General features: G+C 39.7%; 1 protein-coding gene across 1 annotated transcript in view; it reads right to left on the minus strand.

Moving 5' to 3' along the window:
• Positions 1-907: 907 nt before the first annotated feature.
• The window catches only part of LOC131416895 (protoheme IX farnesyltransferase, mitochondrial), a 279,864-nt gene continuing 266,688 nt past the window's right edge, over positions 908-14,083 (minus strand). The window contains exon 8 of the transcript XR_009222648.1: positions 908-923. The gene's annotated coding sequence lies outside the window, so the exon portion shown is untranslated. The remainder of the gene's footprint in view (positions 924-14,083) is intronic.

Below are 14,083 nucleotides of genomic sequence, written 5' to 3' on the forward strand. Positions count from 1 at the left end.
AACTCACATCTCCTCCACTGGCAGGAGGATATTCCACAAAGAAGAGGTCCCAGAGACCCGACCAAGACCTGGAAGTAGAAGACAGGAGAGGTTTTAGGAAGGACCCAGTTCGGTAATTAGAACTGGCCCCAAATTGAAGAGAGATGAGTTCTCTGCTCCTGGAAGTGATCGAAGCAGAGGCTGGAGGCTACAGACCAAATGCCAGAGCAAGATAGGAGTGGAGCAAGAGGGGGCCAGGACTGACTCATAAGGTCCCTTCATGACAGTGCCCCCCAGTGCTTTTAATTTCTCATCATAAGTTTGGGCCAGCTTGGCATAGCGGAGGGAACTTCAGGGTCAGGCAAATCTGAATTTGTTTTTTGTTTTTTTTTTTTGTGAGGGGATCAGCCCTGTGCTAACATCTGCCGATCCTCCTCTTTTTCTTTTTCTTTTTTTTTCTTTTTTTTTTTCTGAGGAAGACTGGCCCTGGGCTAACATCCATGCCCATCTTCCTCCACTTTATATGGGATGCCGCCACAGCATGGCTTGCCAAGCAGTATGTCGGTGTGCGCCCAGGATCCGAACTGGCAAACCCCGGTCCAACACAGCAGAGTGTGTGCACTTAACTGCTTGCGCCACTGGGCTGGCCCCAGGCAAATCTGAATTTGAATCCCAATTCTGTCCCTTACTGATTATGTGAACTTGAGTGAGTTACATAATTTCTTTGCTTCTAAATCTTCTTATCTATAAAGTGGGATAATGTTCCCTACACTGCAGGGTGCTGAGATGAATAGACACAGTGTATACAGAGTAGATGCTCCATAAATATAATAGGAACAACTGTCATTAGACAAATCGGGAATAGATATGAGGATTCAGACTGGAAGAGACCCTGGAGACCATCTAGTCTGTCTTCCTCGCTTTATACTGGAGGAAAAAAAAGTCTGTGAAGTGTAAATAATCTTCCCCAAATCTGACAATGAGCTAGTGGTTGAACAAATATTAATAGCCTGTTCCGCTTTCCACCTACAAATACCATGTTTTCTTCCCATCACTCAGCTTAGCATACTATGAAGAAACTCCTTTCCAACTAAGACCACCTCTCAAGCTTTGCATGTGACATTTATCAAGCACCAGTCTCTGTACAAATCAATGTGACAGCCAAAGGGAGGCAATGGTGCCAAGGTAAGACTCATACCTGTGAGGAGCTCACAGCCCATTTATATGGACATCTTTTTTTTTTTTTAAGCAATATCCTTCCTTCCTCTCTTTGGGGCCCAGGCCTGAGTATCAATGCTACATGCCTTCGTGTCAGCCACTTGAATTATTTTTAAGGTCCTTCCTTGACCCTTCAAATAAATTCCAACAACCTCGTCCCCCTGAAAAGGAACTTGTTCGACCAAACAATATAGGTAGGCGTCATAATCAGAGCTTTGGGAGAGTGTACTTAACCACACAACCCATGTCGAGCAGGTGTCTTAGGCCTCAGTTCTGTCTCTATGCAGGTGATGGCACTTGGACGAGTCATTTTAACTCTCTGGGCCTCAATTGCCTCATTAGTAAGCAGAGAGAATAAGACAAGTGAGTCTTATTCTAAGTGAGTGCACAGTGGGTGAAACGGATGAAGGGGGTCAAAAGGTACAAACTTCCAGTTATAAGATAAATAAGTTGTGGGCATGTAATGTACAGCATGGCAACTACAGCTAATAACACTGTATTGCATATTTGAAAGTTGCTAAAAGAGTAGATCTTAAAAGTTCTCATCACAAGAAAAAAAATTGTAATCATATGCAGTGATGGATATTAACTAGTCTTATCGTGGTAATTTCACAATATATACAAATATGGAATCATTATGCTGTACACCTGAAACCAATATAATGTTGTATGTCAGTTATATCTCAATTTTTTTTAAATGCAAAAATTAGTTTAACTAGAAATCCAGCAAAGGAATTAAAAGAAAACGTTAAAAAATATTTGATTAACACAAAAAAGGTAGGAGAGGAGGAACAAACAAATAGACAAAATAAATAGCAAAATGGTAGACCTAAAGTCACCTGTTTCAATAACTGCACCAAATTTAAATTGATTAAATATTCCAATCAAAAGACATGATTGTCAGATTAAATAAAAAGTCAAGAACCAAATATATACTGTCTATAAGAGATACTCTTTAAATACACAGGAACAAATAAGTTAGTAAATGGATTGAAAAAGATAGACCATGCTAACAGTAGGCACAAGAAAATAGCCAATAAAATAAAGTTCAAGATAAGGTATATTACTAGAGATAAAGAGGGAAACTTCATAACTGCAAAATATCAAGAAAATATAACAATTATTGGGCCAGCCCGGTGGCGCAAGCGGTTAAGTGCGCGCACTCTGCTGCGGCGGTCCGGGATGCGCCGGTTTGGATCCTGGGCGCTCACCAATGCATCGCTTGTCAAGCCATGCTGTGGCGGCGTCCCATATAAAGTGGAGGAAGATGGGCATGGATGTTAGCCCAGGGCCAGTCTTTCTCAGCAAAAAGAGGAGAATTGGCAGATGTTAGCTCAGGGCCGATCTTCCTCACAGAAAAAAAAAAGATAGAAAAAATATATAACAATTATAAATATTTATACATCTAATAACAGAGCTTCAATATAATCGGTATAAATTGACAGCAAAAATAGGGGGGAAAAAGAAAAGACTAAGTGAGCATTGTGAAATTGTGCTCCAAATGCTCCAGCATTTCTCCAAGGGTGCTTCAGATACCAGATCAGAGCTGGAGGCCCAGGAAGACGGGGCTCTGTGTCCCCTGCTCATCCCTCCTCTCTCCATCAATCTCACTTCTGCTCTCATCTTTTAAATATCGGTTTCCACATCAGATTCTAACAGAGAAAATGGTTCCACTGTTTCCAAAGACCCCGTGTGCCCTAAGGACTCTTCCAACCTGAGAATTCTCTGACTTGGTGATATCCCTCACTGCACAAAGGACGTGAACACAAACTAGGGGGGCTCTGATCCAAGGCCAGCATAAGAAGCCTTTTTATTTGAGAAGTCAAATTTAAAAGACTGGTTTTTGGTGTTTTTTTTTTTTTTGTAAGATGACTTGAAGTGAATCAAAGCTTACAAATACTGGCATTCTTGTTACAAGATGGTAATGATGCCTTCCCTTTTCAAAGGCCGGGGGACAGCGTTCTCCAGTTTGAAAGCTCCTACTTACTGAACAGTAACAAAGCCACCCTTTACAGACTCACCCAAAGACTGCCTTCTAGGAAATCCTTTTATCTGATTTTACCACCAGATAGAACCTTCTTTCATCTTTCCAAGTTCTCTCTTTCTCTTTTATTCCTTATCCATTTTTGGTGCTCCACTTTTCTTCAAGAGTATAAACTTGCAATGCCTCATTGTTTCCATTTGGAGAGACAGATTTTGAACGGAAACTGTTGTCTTTGATTTCAGGTAGTCTATTTTTCTGTTCTTTATTAAAAGAGCTTCAAGTTCCTCTAAAACTCTTGTGAGTCATTTGTCCTTCTTGATTTGAATGTGATTTGAATAAGTTCTTGCTGAAATTTTTTCCCCCTTAGCCTAGGACCACTGATTACACAGCCATGTGCAAAAATGTTAGTGGAGAAGGGGGAAATGATGGAGTTGCTTGAAGTGGAAAGAATTGGGAGAAGATGAGCAAATGATGAGACAGGAAGACTTGAATAGATCCTTAAGAACTAGGACAACGTCTTATTCATCTTTCTATTTGTGTCTCGTAAGGTACTTAGAACAGTCTTGGTTCTACTATAGCAAAGGTATGTTAATCTTTCTCTTCCATAAACCTTCGCTTACTCATTTCATCCCAATCACTAACAGGCGGTGTAGACACCTCTTGAGGATGGAAAGTCAGTACAAAGTTTAACTTATAAATGTGAAGGAAATCTTGATGATTTTTTTTGTGATGCAAACACTTGCTTTCATACCTATAGTTCCTTCACTTTTCTCTCCTATAAATACAATATTCTTTCTCATTTTAAGTTGATACTTACTCAAGTACTCAAAAATTGTCTCTTTGTAGAATTAGGTAGACCTGAGTTTGAATCCCTCCTTCCGCATTTCTTTGCTATTTAAATATGAGTACATTGTAGGGATTATACCTACATAGGAAGCATAAGTTTGCTATTTAGGTTATAAATTGAGGGTGGGTGGGTCTTGCAGGATATATATTTTGAAAAGTACATTAGCCACAGTGTGGACAACAGGTTGGAGGGAAGTAAAAGGGATACAGGAGCAGGTTAGGAATTTATGGTAGTAGTCTAGGTAAGAAATTAGGATAGTTTAGATTAAGGAGGTAGCAGCAAATAATGAGAAAAATGGACGGAATTAAGCATATTTAGGAAGTAAAAATAATATATTTTGATGATGAGTTAGATGTGAAAAACGAAGGAGAGGGAAGATCAAGATCTATTCTGAGATTTCAGACTTGTGCAACTACACGCATAATAGTGCCATTCTCTAAGACCTTTAGAATGGACTGAGTTCAGAGGGAAGAAGAGAAGATCAAGAGCTTTTGTCAAGGCTGGGAGGTGCTACTGGCATCTAGTGGATGGAGGCCAGGGGTGCTGCTAGACATCCTGCAATGCACAGGTCAGCCGCCACAACAGAGAATTATTTGGCCCCAAATGTCCATAGTGCAAAAGTGGATACACCTTTCAAAAAGAATGAAGAGAAGCAGAAATGATAACTATGTGATAAATGTGTAAAATTTGTTATTATTATTTAATATCTTTAAAGATGATTGTTTAGAAAATAACTTGTAATGCAATATGGGTTTTACAACATGACCAAGTGAAAGGAATGACAATAAAAGCACAGAGGCTGAGAAGGGAGAAATGGAAGTACACTCTTGCAGGGTTTTTACACTAAACATACAGTGGTATTATGTTACACGGTAGCCAACTGGGATAAGACTAACATTTATACTATAAACCCTAAAGCAACCACTGAAAAAAGATTTTTGCTAATAAATGAACAAAGTGAAAAGGTTATTGCAAATAAACCAACATAATTAAAACGAATTAAAAAATAATATACAATTAATCCAAAAAAGGATAATAATATAATTTAATAAGATCATATTTAATTGTAAAAGACCGAATGCTTCCCCATTAAGACCAGGAACATGGCAAGGACGTCTATTCTCACTATTTCTATTCACTATTGTACTAGAAGTTCAAGTCATTGCAATAAAGCAAAAAAAACACAAAGTCTTTCATATTGTAATGAAAGAAGTCAATCTGTTTTTATTCAAAGACAACATGGTCATCTAGAAAGAAAATCCAATTAAATTTACAAAAAGCTACTAAAACTAATACACGTGTTTATCAAGGTTGTAGGATATAAGATCAATATACAAAAATCAATTGTGTTTCATATATTAGCAATGAGCAATCAAAAATGAAATTAAAACCATATCTTTTAAAATATCATCAAAAAATAAGAAACATTCAGGGATAAATCCGATAAAATATGTACAAGAAGTTTATACTGAAAACTGCTTGTTGAGAGAAATTAAGAAGACATAAGTAAATGGAGAGATATACTGTGTTCATGGGTCAGAAGACTCAATATTATTAAGATGTCTATTCTCCCCAAATTGACCTACAGACTCAACATAATCACAAGCAAATTCAAAGCAGACATTTTTATAGAAATTGAAAAATAGATTATAAAATTTTATGGAAATGCTGAGAACCTAGAGTAGCCAAAACAACTTTGAGAAAGAACAAAGTTGGAGGACTAACACTACCTGATTTCAAGATTTATTATGAAGCTACACTTTTCAAGAAAATGTGGTATTGGCAACCAGATGGACTAATAGATTAATGGAACAAAATAAAGAGTCCAGAAATAAACCCATCCATATACAGACAACTGACTTTCAACAAGGTGCAAAGGCAATTCAGTGGGAAAAGAACAGTCCTCACAACAAATGGTGTTGGAACAATTGGATAGCCATATGCAAAACAGCTTCAATCCATACCTTATGCTATATGTAAAATGTTCCTCAAAATGGATCACAGGTCTAAGTATAAAGTCCAAAACTATAAAATTTCCAGAAGACAACACAAGGGAAAATTTTTATGAACTCGAGTTAATAATTCCACAGTGAATAACCTTGTACATATGTATTTTGTATTGTTGGAGATGTGTCGTCAGGGTGAATTCCTAGAAGGAGTATTGCTGAGTTGAAGGTTAAATGCATACGTAGTTTTGTTAGATATTGTTAAGTTCCCCACCATAGAGTGTTTACCATTGTGCATGCCCATCAGCAATGTATCCGAACACCTCTTTCACTTGGATATTTTTTAAAATATACATATTTTTTAATATTTTTAAAAATATGGATGACTGGGCTTCACTCCCAGAGATTCATTTTCAGGCAGTCTGGGGTGAGGCCAGGCATCAGTAATTATTAAAACCTCCCAGAAGACCTTGTTGTACAACCAAAATTGAACACGAAGGACTTCAGTTAACTCAACAATGTAGAAGAGGCAGAGAAGGAAACAGAGATCCCTTTTGAAAGGAGACAGAAAAGATAGACACAAAGAGACAGGAAGGAAGGAAGAGAGTGTAGTATTAGAGAAGCCAAGGGCAAGAGTAGTTAATAGCATCAAATGTCTATGATATTGTGATTTATGATAAAAAATATATATTTACTCTTTGACCAGAGATACCTAAAGGATTGTCTGGTACTGTCGTGCCCATTCAAGATTGATGGTCATGAATTTATGATGGTAGAATCTGCCCCATTGAGTGTTTCTCCAGCTGCTCAAATACAGAGAGAGAGAGACAGCACATAGTGGGTTGCTCTGGGATTGGATGTCAGCCAAATGAGGCAAGACACAAACCAAAAGGCACAAGGGAGTTTAGGGTGTTGGCTAGAGTATTACCAGAATAATGGCCCCTGGAATCGAAGCGGGATAGGTAGCAAAGAGAAGGATGTAGAGGGCTGAGGGACAGGGAAATAGAAGATAAAGGGGCTGGAGGTCACAATGAGATCAAGAACTGTTTTAGTGGTTTTAATTAAAAAACCAAGCTGGAGAGGGAGGAGGCTGTGGTCAGAAATGGGGCGCCTGAATTAACGGTATTGGAGGTGATGCTGAGATCCAGGAGGGATGATGAATCACAGAAGGCCCTGGAGATTGGAAGATTAAAGGCGGAAAACGTCAATGTGTTAGATGGGTATGTCTGATATGTGAAATTTATTTTCTTTGTCCTTCTCTTTAGTAATTTGGAAAGTATGCATCCTGTTTTCATCGCAACTAGTTCTTATTTTGAGGTTTAAAACTACATCCTGGGACATATGTTTCTCCGTTTATTAGGAGTGAAGTCACATCCCCCTTGGGAACAACAAGGAAATCGTGTCTTCTCCTCTGATTCTGGCTCTGGGTTTTGGTTTTTGTATAACATTTAGACTCAAATGACCGTAATTGGAACATTATCCTTTTTCAAGAGTTGCTTTTTACACTTGCATTCTGTTTTATAACCATATATAAAACAATTATCTAGACTCGTTTTCTTTGTACTTGTTTTATGGTCACTGTCATGACTTCCACATTCTGGAGTTCTGAATTTTGATCCATTCCACCATCAGTTAAATCAAGTCTTCGAGTAACTTCGCTTAGAAGGTTATAAGGGTGTGTTGCACATCTAAGAACATTTTTTCCATTGCCCTTTCACTTGGACAACAACTTTCCTGATACAGGTTTCTTAGAATACAGTCTTTTTTCCTTCCAAGCTCTGTTGATGTTATTTTATTTCTCTCGCCATTAAGTGTTGCAGAGGAGAATTTTGAAAGCAGTTTAATTTTTGTTCCCATGTGATCAACAGGCTTCTCTGTCCAAATGTCTTTTGGATTTTTTTTTTAATCTTCACAAGGATATGTCTAGGTGTTGGTCACTTTCAATTATTTTGCTTGATACTTTGTGAGCCTTTTGGATGTCTGGACTTAGGTTCTTTTCTGTCCAGAAAAGAAATTAGAAATTTTGTACTAATTTCTAGATGTCTAGAATATGTAATAATAAAAATAGATAAGAATAAAATCAATAACATTAACAATAATAATAACACTAATAATGGTTATCTTAGTTTGGGTATCCCCTGCCCCACCCTACCCTGAAAGCAGAGCACGAGACATGGGCTTGAGTGTAAATAGTTTATTTGGGATATATCCCAGGAAGCAGAAGTGAAGGAACAGAGAAAGGGACAGTCAGAAAGGAGAAAAGTCAATACAGTGTGTGATATGGAGCTGGTTACCCCTGTGAGCAACCCCACTCACAGAGGTGGAGCATCTGCCTAGATGCTAGAGACCATCTGAAGAACCATCTAGAATGCACCTCCTGATGAAAAACAAGAGGCTGGGCCTTTTACATACAGCTTCAGTACTCCATCTGTTTCCTAGCTGCACCTAAGTATAAGGTGAGCAAATTCCTGCTGCTTTGGGGAAAGGACATTGCATGCCCTTGAGATGGGAGGTGTGAGGTGGCAGCTGGAGACCATGGACATGCCGGGACACTGCCCACCAGATCTGCAGCTAAAATCAGAGGAGGCCGGGGGACTGTAGTGCAGGGCACCAATAGCATCTGCTCCCACGGCCAGCCTTTACTGGGCTCCTCCGATGTGCTGGCAGTAGTCGAAGCACTGTGCGTGAATTAACTCATTTACACCTTATGGTAACTCCATGAGGCAGGTAGAGAACAACTGTTTTTGCAAGTTGCCTTTATACAAACTCTTCTGATTTATCATCACTATATTCAGTCCCAAGACCCTTAAGCCCCCCAGGAACAGTTTTCTTTACTTCTCCACTCTGCCTAGTTGATACTGTTGACCACCTGAAACATTTTCACTATCACATATATAGTTCCTTGCACCCCTGTTCTTTTACCACAATCCCACAATTGGCCTCCTTAGCTCCATTTCGAAGGCTGCTGAGCACTGCAAAAGAACATCAACCAACCATTCCCATTTCTGGATTCCAAGCTCAACTGGATATTCAGCGTGACCTAATATGTCATTTACTTATCCTTGGGAAGCTTTGCCTTCTAATTCCACTATCAATATACAAAATTTTTATATTCATCTCAGGCCCTCTACTAAAACTTAACTTTCCACTTTAAGAAGAGAACTTTGCCTCCTGCTTCATCAAGAAAATTGAGGGCATCAACCGCAACAATCTGTCCCCATCTATAAAGCAAATCTACGCATCCCACCTCCAGATTCAGAGAATGACATGCCCCTTCTCCTTATCAAAGCAACACCCCTCCCGTACTCTTAATTGTGTCTCCTGTCTGTCCTGTTTGGTCGCCTTCATTAATTATCTCCTTTTGTCTATATCTTCAACCTCTCCCTATTTTTTCTTTCCCCTCTTGCTGTAAATATACTCAATTTTCTCGCATGCTTATAAAATCCCTTTCCTGACACTGTGTCTGCCTTGAGATTCCATCCTAACTCTTTTCAGCCAGTTTTTTGGAAGAATAATCTACACTTAAACGTAATTCAGATCTGGCCACTGGTCTCTGCATTCCACTGAAACTGCTCTCAATAAATATTTCTACATTGCCAATCTTGAAACACTTCTCTCCTGGCTTCAATGACACCAGACTCCTCTGGTTTTCCTCCTACGTAATCAACTATTCCTCCTCCTTAGGATTCTTTGCTGCTTCCCTCCTTGGCCAATTTCTAAATACTACAGGGCCCTAGAACCTGACCCTCAGCCCTCGCCTCCTCTTTGTAGTTAACCATCAGTTTTTCTACAAGATAATCCACACTCCAAAAGCTCAACAAACTCTAAGAAGAAAAGAAACAAGGAGAAAAACTGCACCAAACACACGATAATGAAAGCCCTCAATACCGGTGACAAACAGAAAATCTTAAAAACACAGGTTATATACAGAGGAACAAAGACAAGGACAGTGGAGTGATCCATTTCCACGCGGCAGCCAAAACAATCTTTTTAAACATAAATTAAATCTCCATCGATTCTCCATCATTCTTAGAATAATATCTACATGTCTAGTATCTCACAGACCATTAAGCACTACATCCTGGCCCCTGCCTACTCCTAGACTTCATGTCTTCTTATTTTCTGCTACTCTCTGGTCTAGCCACTTTGGCATCCTTCCTGTCCCTCCAACACCAAGCTCATCCCCACCGCTCCCCAGCCTTTGAGTTCCTGTCCCCTCTGCTGACAGTCACTTTGGACCTCAGTTCAAGCACCACCTCTTCAAAAAGACCTTCAGTGACCTAGAATAGTCTCCTCCACACGCTGGTTGCTCACTATGACATCTGCCTTCTGAGCACTTTTCAGTGATTTCAATTGTCATGTTCAGTTATAGGTTTCTTTGTGATTTTCTATCTTCCCTACCACCTCAGGGTATATGTTCCACTAAAGCAAAAACCTTGCCTGTCTTAAGATATTGCAAGTGCATTAATCTCTTTGCTAAATTGTGGCCCCTCAAATTACACGAATGAGGAGAAAAAGACAAAGTAGTCAAACCCACAAGGCATCCAGGCACCAGACGTAGTGACGGGATAATTATTTCAGTGTTTTCAACTGAGAAAGGAAATAAGTGAGAGTTTGCACAGTGTTTTCAACTGAGAAAGGAAATAAGTGAGAATTTGCAAGTGGAAAGAAATGCGAGAAATGTCAAGTAGAGACTGGTCATAAAAGGCCAACAAGTTCTTCAGATATTTTGTTGGTTTGGGGTCATTATTTGATGTACCCAACTTTGTTCCTCCAAGAAGCAAGGGATACATGGACACGTATCCTATAAATGTTTATTAAATAAAAGAAATGCAGATGTCACTATCGAAAAGCTAAGTTCCTCCAAGACTCTCATCAGATTGGTCATGATTTCTCTCTTTTCCTGTTTCCCAAATAAAAGATAACCTTGAGCGGTCCCCTCTCCTCTTACAGGTCACTGTACTACGGATGCCGTAACAACAGGGCCGCTAGCCATCACTCACTCCTCTAGCGTTTCTTATCCTCCCTTTTAACTGAATGAATTCTGTGGCCGACAATAAAAGTATTTTAACTGATTTTGTAATAATATGGGTTATTTTAGCCCTCAGCTTAAAGGAATTTCAATAGTTTTTCCCTTCTCTGAATATTTTAAAACACATTTTTAACAGAATGGACTGGTTGAAACCCTATGACTTTGTGTTTTCTTCCCAATAGCAAAGACCTGGCTTGCCTAGTGGGGCTGTGTGGCTGACCCACCACATATGGGACTCGGGCAGCACTTCCAAAATCCTTGGTGACTAACTGAGAATTATGAGAAATTCAAGTTGACTGCTGACATGAGAAAAATTGAAAATGGGAAATTTTTTCTATCTTGTAATATGAATATACATCATAATATGCTGGCTGAGAAGTATCTTCTAAATTCGAAGCATTGGTATAACTATAACAGTAATAACATTGACTTTTTATGACAAACACACCAGCATTTATTTTTCTAAATAAATGGTTTCGTAGTTTTATACCACTTGCTAGCCTTCCTCCTTTGGTAAAGTATTAGGAATTTCCTTCAGAAATATCCTCAAAACACGCAAAAAAACCATTCTTTTCTGTAACAGCACATTTTTTAAAAACCAAAATTATATTACCCTCTTTATTTACCAGACTTAAGTCTAAATGATTTTTCCAGCTTCCAAAAGTCAAATCTATCCTCAAAAAACTAAAATCTGCTATTAATGAGGTAATTCTGAAGAGTAAACCACAGACGCTGAAGTTCACAAAGAAGAGTTTCTGTCATTTTTTGGGCAGGGGAAGTTGTTGCTTTTTTTTAAATGTGAGAGCAATCATTGGAGGACAGCCTTATCTGATATTTTAGTATACTGCTTTTAAAGTCTCCACATAGAAACATCTTAAAAATACGTCACGTTTTGTGTCCTCACATCCTATAATTTACACAGTGCCAGAGCCCCGGGGCAGTGATCAGTAAATGTGTGTTAAACAGGGTCATTGTATTAATTGTGGAAAAATAAAGGAGGAGCAGTATTTCCTCCTAGCGATCCTGGAGAGCTCTGCATTTTCAGAAGGTATGTATGGAATTTGTGGGAGACATTGGGTTGGAGGAACAAACTTTTAGAAAGCCAAAACATTTAGATTTATTTAGAGAAAAGTATCCATTCCTCATTTTCTCATTTTGAAGATTTTCTTCATATTGAATTCTGAAGGTGAAGGTCAGAAAAACAGCTCAGTAGGCGGGCCTAACCTATTGTCCCCGCAGCTCTGAGCAAGCTGACATCTCCGGGTCGCAATTTCTTTATCTGTAAGTAAGGAATAATAATACCCAGATTGCAGGATTGTTGGAATTTCAGATGAGATCGTGGATAAATGTAAGAAATGGTGAACATTTTGGGTCTCCACAGCACGGACCCAGCAGCTCATGGATACCAGCCATCATGGATCACAGTGGCCATCCACATCCTGATCGCCTACAGGGCTCACGACTCGGGCCACTGTCTCCTGGCTCTGCTGGTTCCTCTCTCTTCTCACAAAAAACATGGTACACCAGCCACGGTGCTCCTCCTCACAGACACACCAGCTCACACATCCCTGCAGGGGACCCCTGGCAGCCTCAACCTCACTGACCTAGGGATGCTGTGGACCAACTGCCATCTGTTTATGATGCTATGTCACCGGCAGAGTGACCCAAGACTCAGACCACAGATGCCCGTGCCGGCTTCTCTCACGAGATCAGTAAAAATGCCCACATTCTTATTCTCCAACAAGCTTCACTGAGCAAAGGGCCCAGCAAGGTGGGGAAGTCCTCTCTTTGTGTGCGGAATGACTTTTCAGGCCTGAGGAGAGCAAACCTAGGTGATGTAGGGATTATGAAATCCGATTAATGTCAAATCAAACCCAAACTCGGCCCCTGTGGCTCAACAGAACTGCTGTGTTACTTGACTGCTATCACAATGGCAGCCACAAATTCATCGACTCCCCTGCAAGGGCCCTTTAAGAGACATTTCCAAAAATAACCAAAGTGAGCAAGGCGTCCCGAAAACTGTGGGCTCTTTGCCCTCTGGCCTTCCCAGGGGACATTCTCAAATGCCTCTACTGTTGCCTTATGCCCCCCATGGGTAGGGCTATTTATTGTGCCCCACACTCAAATAGAGGTTCAATTAAAAATCAGGATTTGGCAGCAACAACCTGTTTTCTTGTCAGACACGTTGTAAACTGTATAAAAACTATTTTGGTTCAATTTACCACTTTGGAAATAAAAACACACTCCTACAGCAATTTGTCTGCTGCACACTGGGAAGTCTGGGTGCCTGGGCTCCCACTCAGAGCTGGAAAGTAGCCAATAAAGGGAATGTGTGCAAGGGTGGAATGTACGCAGTAGTGACCACCAACAGCTAGGTGTGGATAGAGAAACCCACTCCACCTCCTCTGAGTGCTGCATAAAGAGCAAATGGGTAATACATTTCAAATACTTAGCACAGCGCCTGGCACATTGTATTTTAATAGGACCAGTGGGGTTGGGGGATGATGACATTAGTAGTAATAACAAAAGTCATCATCATAGTAGTAATATTAGCGGTAAGTCCTGAACTGAGTCAGGAAAACCTAGGTTGCAGTCATAGCTCTACCACTAATGACTTCTCCAGCCCCTCTTCCCAGAGTCCAGGGAGGATCAATAAAGACACTGGAAAAGCTGATCAAAAACAGGGTAGATTGCTCATTACTAGTAATCCAGTAATTCCTTGAAGCAACCAGAGGAAGGCAGAACCAAAGGGAAAAGTTAGATCTCGGGACCTGAGAATGGAGCAAAGGACTAAGCAAACTGTCTGGTTACTGGTCCCCACTAAAGTTTCCCTCAGAGCAATAGGCAGAAAAGTTCTGGAAGGGAAGATGCTAGGTTTTCCAGACATTAAATACACACATAATACAGAAATTGAATTTAAATTATGTGATACCAGGACAGGAATAGACAGATAAATGAAATCCAATGGAAAGTCTGAAAATAAATCCAAACACATTTGGAAATTTAATGTATGATAAAGGCAGCACTTTAGATCAATGAGGAAAAAATGATAGATTATAAAATGTCTTGTTGGGGAA

This window comes from Diceros bicornis, chromosome 18 (genome assembly GCF_020826845.1).
Source record: "Diceros bicornis minor isolate mBicDic1 chromosome 18, mDicBic1.mat.cur, whole genome shotgun sequence".
Taxonomy (NCBI): domain Eukaryota; kingdom Metazoa; phylum Chordata; class Mammalia; order Perissodactyla; family Rhinocerotidae; genus Diceros; species Diceros bicornis.